The sequence below is a fragment of the Pleurodeles waltl genome, unplaced genomic scaffold (genome assembly GCF_031143425.1).
Source record: "Pleurodeles waltl isolate 20211129_DDA unplaced genomic scaffold, aPleWal1.hap1.20221129 scaffold_39, whole genome shotgun sequence".
In the NCBI taxonomy this organism is placed as follows: domain Eukaryota; kingdom Metazoa; phylum Chordata; class Amphibia; order Caudata; family Salamandridae; genus Pleurodeles; species Pleurodeles waltl.
This window is the reverse complement of record NW_027150097.1, coordinates 3,260,395-3,266,240: the sequence shown is the minus strand read 5'-3', so window position 1 is coordinate 3,266,240 and position 5,846 is coordinate 3,260,395. Positions and strand designations below refer to the sequence as shown.

General features: G+C 48.1%; 1 non-coding gene across 1 annotated transcript; it reads right to left on the bottom strand.

Moving 5' to 3' along the window:
* Positions 1 to 2,148: 2,148 nt before the first annotated feature.
* Positions 2,149 to 2,220, bottom strand: TRNAE-CUC (transfer RNA glutamic acid (anticodon CUC)). The gene has a single exon. It is a non-coding gene; the product is annotated as a tRNA-Glu (tRNA).
* Positions 2,221 to 5,846: the final 3,626 nt, after the last annotated feature.

Here is a 5,846-nt window from a genome sequence, read left to right as displayed (position 1 = left end):
TAGGGGGCCGTAAGGGGTGCAAGAACAGTGGCGCTTCACTGTATACAGTGCCACCTTTCTTAAAAATGCCCCATAGTTCTGTTTTTTGCAGCAGGCATATTAACCCTCTATGCTACTTTATGTTGAGTCAAGGCTGCCACTAGGCACAGCCCCATCTCTGTCTTTAAGGAACATTAACCACAAGAGGTATCTTAACATTTTCATTGTTTCTTGAAAGCTAAACGTACAAGGAACTTTTCAGCAGGTGCTTTTAAATCGCAAGTTTCATAAGTAATTGCTAAACACTGCGCCCGCTAAGGTCAGCGCCCGTTGCGGTTGCACCGCTCGCACCGCCCAAAAGCCGGCCCTGCCACAACTACTCACAAAACCTCAGACTAAACAACCCACTGCAGTAACCAGCTAAGAAGACTTTAGTATATGAAATACCATAGAGGGACCTGCAGAGCTGTGCAAAGCCACCAGCTACTGAAAACCATAATACTGTGCGCCTGTGTCTCACATGTCATCATCTTACCAAACTGCTACACACTGTGTCACATAACACGGTAACCGACCGCTCACTCTCTAAACCAAGCCATTGCATGCCTTGCAAAATGTGCAATGGCACGGTATAAGAAATCATTAAACGCCTCGAAAAGCCACTCTGTTTTACCGAGTAGGCCCCTGCAACGTAAGGGGGGGGTAGGGAGCAACCGTTCAGGGGGCCCCCATTGAGCCAAAGGTCATTCAATATCTGTGCAATCTAGGAGATGCTGGGGTCCCTCATCACAGTCTGCAGGGGGGGGTATCATTTTGCATGACACCACTGGGTCAAACTTCTCAGCACAATCTTTCAGGTCTGGGGGTGCCGAAGACCCATAAGTTTTCTTTCCTTGTTAGGGAATTACACATCGACGCCCTAACAGGAGGCTCAACTAAACAAACTTGCTCAGACGAGCCCTTTGCAACCACATGACAAGGGGTTTTTCCCACTCTGCACTCCGCGCGGGGTTCCAAGAAACTCTGTAAAGTGATGCAGGGCAGATTTTTTTTCTCTTTTTCGCGCTAGCCAATGTTAAGTTGGTGAGCGCGAGTGAGAGAATTCGCTATGTTGGCAAGCGTGACCGAGATTTCTGAACGTGAGCGTTCACAGTAGGCTATGACCGCTTGTGATGAGAAAGCTGCAGCTCGCGTTGAGGAAGCTGCTGCTCGAGTAGAAAATCCACTAGAGTGGCAAAAAGAAGTTAGCGCCCTCTGGCACACCGCGTGATGCTGTTTGCACTGATTTTACAGCACAAGAGAATCTCTTGCACTGAAAATCAGTGTGAACAGCACACCTTACCCAAACTCCGCCACTGGTGGAACTCTACGTAGCAGACGGAGGTTCGAACACCGCCCAGGTCTACATAAGACCCATGATGTCAAAGGCGTGTGAACAACCTACTCGTTTTTTGTCCAGAGTAATCCAGCAATCGCTTCAGTTGAATAAAGCTAAGCAGGTAAGATGTGAAACACATTTAAAACTAACTATATGGCCAGTCTAGGCTTAATGGTCACAGTGCACATGATAAAAGCATTCCCAGTTAATTTCTTTCATGCTTTGCCTGTGTTAACAGCCAAGACCTCACTATCTGCACTAGTGTGTAAAGTTAAAAATAAGGAAACACCTTCACCCTTTACATACTTGTATCACAGAAGCAAGAGCTCAAGCAGAAAATGCTTCCACTTCTGCGGTATAAAGTCGTCTTTGCAACAAGCCCCCTCACCCCGGAGTCACCACTAGTTATATGAGCTCCGAACTACCTGTGGAGAGAAAAGAAGGAGACAATGTGTCCAAAATCACACAGTTCATAGCGCTGAGAGGCGTCAGTCAAGAGCAAACAAATGTATCTGTGGTCAGTGACTGGACACACAAAACAACCCCCAGTGGTAACCACAGCGACATGTGCCAGCTTTCCCAAGAGTCTGTCCGGAAATGAGATGTGTCGGTGTGAAAATATACAGTTCAAATTGAATATTTCGTTAAATAAAATAAAAACACTCTTAAGAATTAGGCGGCTGCAAAATTTGTCTCTTTTGTATGTCAAAGACTTGTCTGTGCCTTGAATGTGCAATTGTTACACTGCAGAAAATAAATATGAAATTAATTGTAGGAAAGAAAACGATCCCTTCCCTGACCGGGAATGGAACCCGGGCCGCGGCGGTGAGAGCGCCGAATCCTAACCACTAGACCACCAGGGAGCGTGATAAAATTGCTCACTGGATGCTACATGTCCACTGGTGAGTGGCACAACATCCACAATTTGGTGACACTCCTAATTTTGGTTTGTGCTTTTTCACCCGTTTTGCTTCTGGTTTATAATAACTCGTCACAGGAGTGACAGGTGCACGGTAGAGGAGGGAGACTATCAACACACAGACATGTACTCATGCCTTGCATTCACCATCACCCAACACAGACAAACACTCTCCATCACAGGAACACGTGTCTACAAATGTCCAGCAGACACCGACGTTACACACGGATAACGCGCATTAAAGAAGAAATACGCCAATAACACATACACTCCCGGTAATGGTGTCTATCGTCTTTTTATCACAATTTACATCACATCTCAATATACACAAGTGCACTCGTATTATAGTCACTTAAATGTTAATTTTGCTCTCGCACGTTTATCTTAAGAAGCTTATGCATTTCTTAAATAAAATGCAGCGCCATCAAACAAGCTACAGGAAGAGTGAGTTTGTAATAAACAATAAAAGTGAGTGCCGCATTAATAGACATGAAAGAAACACTACAATGCTACCGACAATGAAGAAAACCAGACTCTTCTGGAAGTACCGTGGCTCTGCTCAGGGGTCCCTGCAGGAGGACAGCAAATCTTCTTAGGACTCCATGCAAGGGGTCAGCGCCTCTTTTCTGAGCTCCTTGCAGGAGGAGACCTGCTCTTCACAGACCTCCCCAGCCCTGCCAAGTACCACGCATCAGGCGTTAGACTAACGCATTTTACTGCTGATGTCCGCATCACCACACTAAAATGGATTAGTCGTGCATTATAGTGCACAGGGACCACCCCCGAAGAGCGCTCTAGTACTAGGGGAGGTTGTAATGCATTTGAAGTAGTGAACGCAGTGTGCGGCCCAGCTGCAGCTCTTTTCTCTCAGAAGTTGCAGCCTCAATCTAATAATTTTCACTAGAGTAAATTCATTTATGCAGCACGCTGTGGGACAAGGAAAATAATTATAACCCACTTTCAAAGTAGGTGAAACTGAGCCTCCCCTCCCAGCAGTGAGTGCACCACATGGTCCCTGTGAAGTGCAGAAGATTGTGGTGGAACAAAAACACCAATCTGGGCCAGCCAGTAGTTACAGAGGCCGAGCCCCTCACGTAAACTGGTGTTGTTGTTTTGCGAATTGCAGCAAGACACCTGCCCCACTGTGACATACAGGGCCTCAGTCGCTGACATATCAGACAGGCAATGGGTGGCGGTCTTGTTTTATTTGCCTCATCCGACCATCCGCGGCCGCTGGAGGAGTTCGCGCTTACTGGCACTGACAGTGGTAGGACTGCGTTTTGTAAAGTCTTGACAGGGCCTGGTCTGCCTTCCTTTGAAAACCACGTATCCAGGCAGATTGCTGCCACTTGAGAAGGGGGTCCGAGCCAGAATAAAAATAATAATTTTCACCTCTGCTTTCCACGTGTGCTGGGAGGGAGGAGGGCGTACAGACTTGTGTCCCAGGCGAGCAAACCAAGCCTGCTGTACTCAGTACATTACAATTCAGGCAGCGATGTGGCTCTGCAGCCAGGGAGGTGAAGGTCTGTCATCCGGGCTGCCAGCTGCGCGCTGGACATCGCTGCACTACAGTTGAGAACACAGCTTGTGACCAGTGGTGGCTGCCACTGAACGGGTGTGGCAGGGCGAGGGGGGGGCGGTGAAACCCCCCGAAAAAAGTTTTTTAAAAAAACTGACGTTCTTTGGAGGCGCGTTTGTCTCCCCTCCGTCCACATCCTTTTCCCGGCTGCACTGCACACAGGCTCCCAGCCAATCACACCACTGATGTCACCAGCATGACAGCAGCGTCGTGATTGGTCTGAGCGGCCTGCTTCTCAGCTCATATTGGGAGTGGGAGCCTGTCATGTTGTCCACTCGGCTGTGCAATACAGCCGGGTAGAGAAGATGCAAAGTGTGCATGTCTGTTTGACCAGCCCAACATGCCGGCCAAACAGACATGCGCACTTTGTGCTGCACATACCCCTCCTCCAGCCCTCCTCTGGCCCCCTCCCTCCAGCCCAGCACCGCCCCTTCTCCCAGGAAAAATAAAATCATAATAACATGGTGTTATTATCATTTTATTTTTTAGTTTTCTAAAATCCAGTGGGGCCTTAGTGGAGGAGCCACCCCTGCTTGTGATCGGCACTCGTGGTCGATCCTCATTGGGTGAGCAGATAGTACTGTTTCTGTTGGTAGTCGGCCTTTTTGTAAACCAGTCATGTTTTTTGGAGTAATCCTGAATTGGGGTACATGTTGGTATGCTATTGTAGTAGTAGCAGCCGGAGTCATGGTCCTACCGTGTGCTGCATGACTATCTAGTGTGTTGTACTGTGGGCAGAGGTTAGGGTTGCCAATTTTCCGTGGGACAAGTACTGGTGATACAGTCGTGTTTCAGAATTCTGCAAAGGCCTGGACGTGAAACCTAAATAGTATTTTACGTAAACCCATCTGTGTTCCTTTTAACATGGCTTTTTGTCTTTGTTTACTTTAATAATCAGTCAGGGATGAATATGTCGGCTCTAGAATACATTTTAAAGTGTCTTCTTCTTATAAGTACTGTTACAAGTATGTACAGCTAGAGAAAAAATACCGGCTCTTGGTAGTTTTGCTAATTTTTGTATCAACTTTAAGGGGAAGCAGGTTAGAGACCTTCCATTGTAGGTGTTTTTGAACAGTCTCTAGATCTCTTTAGAGTTTATTATTGCTTAAGTGTGCCATTTCTGATATGTATCTCTTTCCATACTCTTCCTTGCTTGGTTTTGCTCATGTCACTCCAAGTATCACACATTTGTCGTTCAGCATTCTGAAAACTTGGCAGCTATGCCTTCCTCCAGGAGGTCAGCAGCTTTTGTGAGAGCTCCCTGCGGGAGGTGGGGGCCTCTTCTCAGGGATCCCTGCAGGAGGACACCTGCTCTTCTCAGGTCTTCCTGCAGGAGGTCAGCAGCTTTTCTCAGAGCTCGCCGCAGGAGGAGACCTGGTATTCTGGGATCTCTACAGCAGGACAACAGCTCCTTTCAGAGAGGGCAGCTGCTCTTCTCAGGGCACCACCAGGGGGACACCTGCTCTTCTCAGAGCTCCCTGCAGGAGGTCAGCAGCTTTTCTCAGAGCTCCTGCAGGAGGAGACCTGGTGTTGTGGGATCTCTACAGGAGCACAACTGCTCCTTTCAGGGAAGGCAGCCGCTCTTCTCAGGGCACCACCAGGTGGGCAGCTGCTCTTCTCAGGGCACCACCAGGAGGACAGATGCTATTCTCAGAGTTTGCTTCAAGAGGACATCAGCCCTTCTCAGGGCTCCCTGTGGGAGGGCAGTGGTTCTTTACAGGGGCTGCTGCAGGACAGGGGCTCCTCTTCTGCAGGAGGACAGGGGCTCCTCTGAAGGCTGCAGGAGGGCAGTCGTTCCTCTGAGGCCTCCGGTTCCCTGCAGTTGATGAAAAGGTCATTAGAAAGGTCATTAAACCAGCACACAGATGAAAAGTTTTATAGTTTGCATAAAATAATTCGTTGTTCAGCGCCAGGCTCAGGATTTCAATTATTTACGGTGCATAATGCGCTCTGTTGTAGCTTAGATGGGCCACAATGAGCCTCAAAACCCA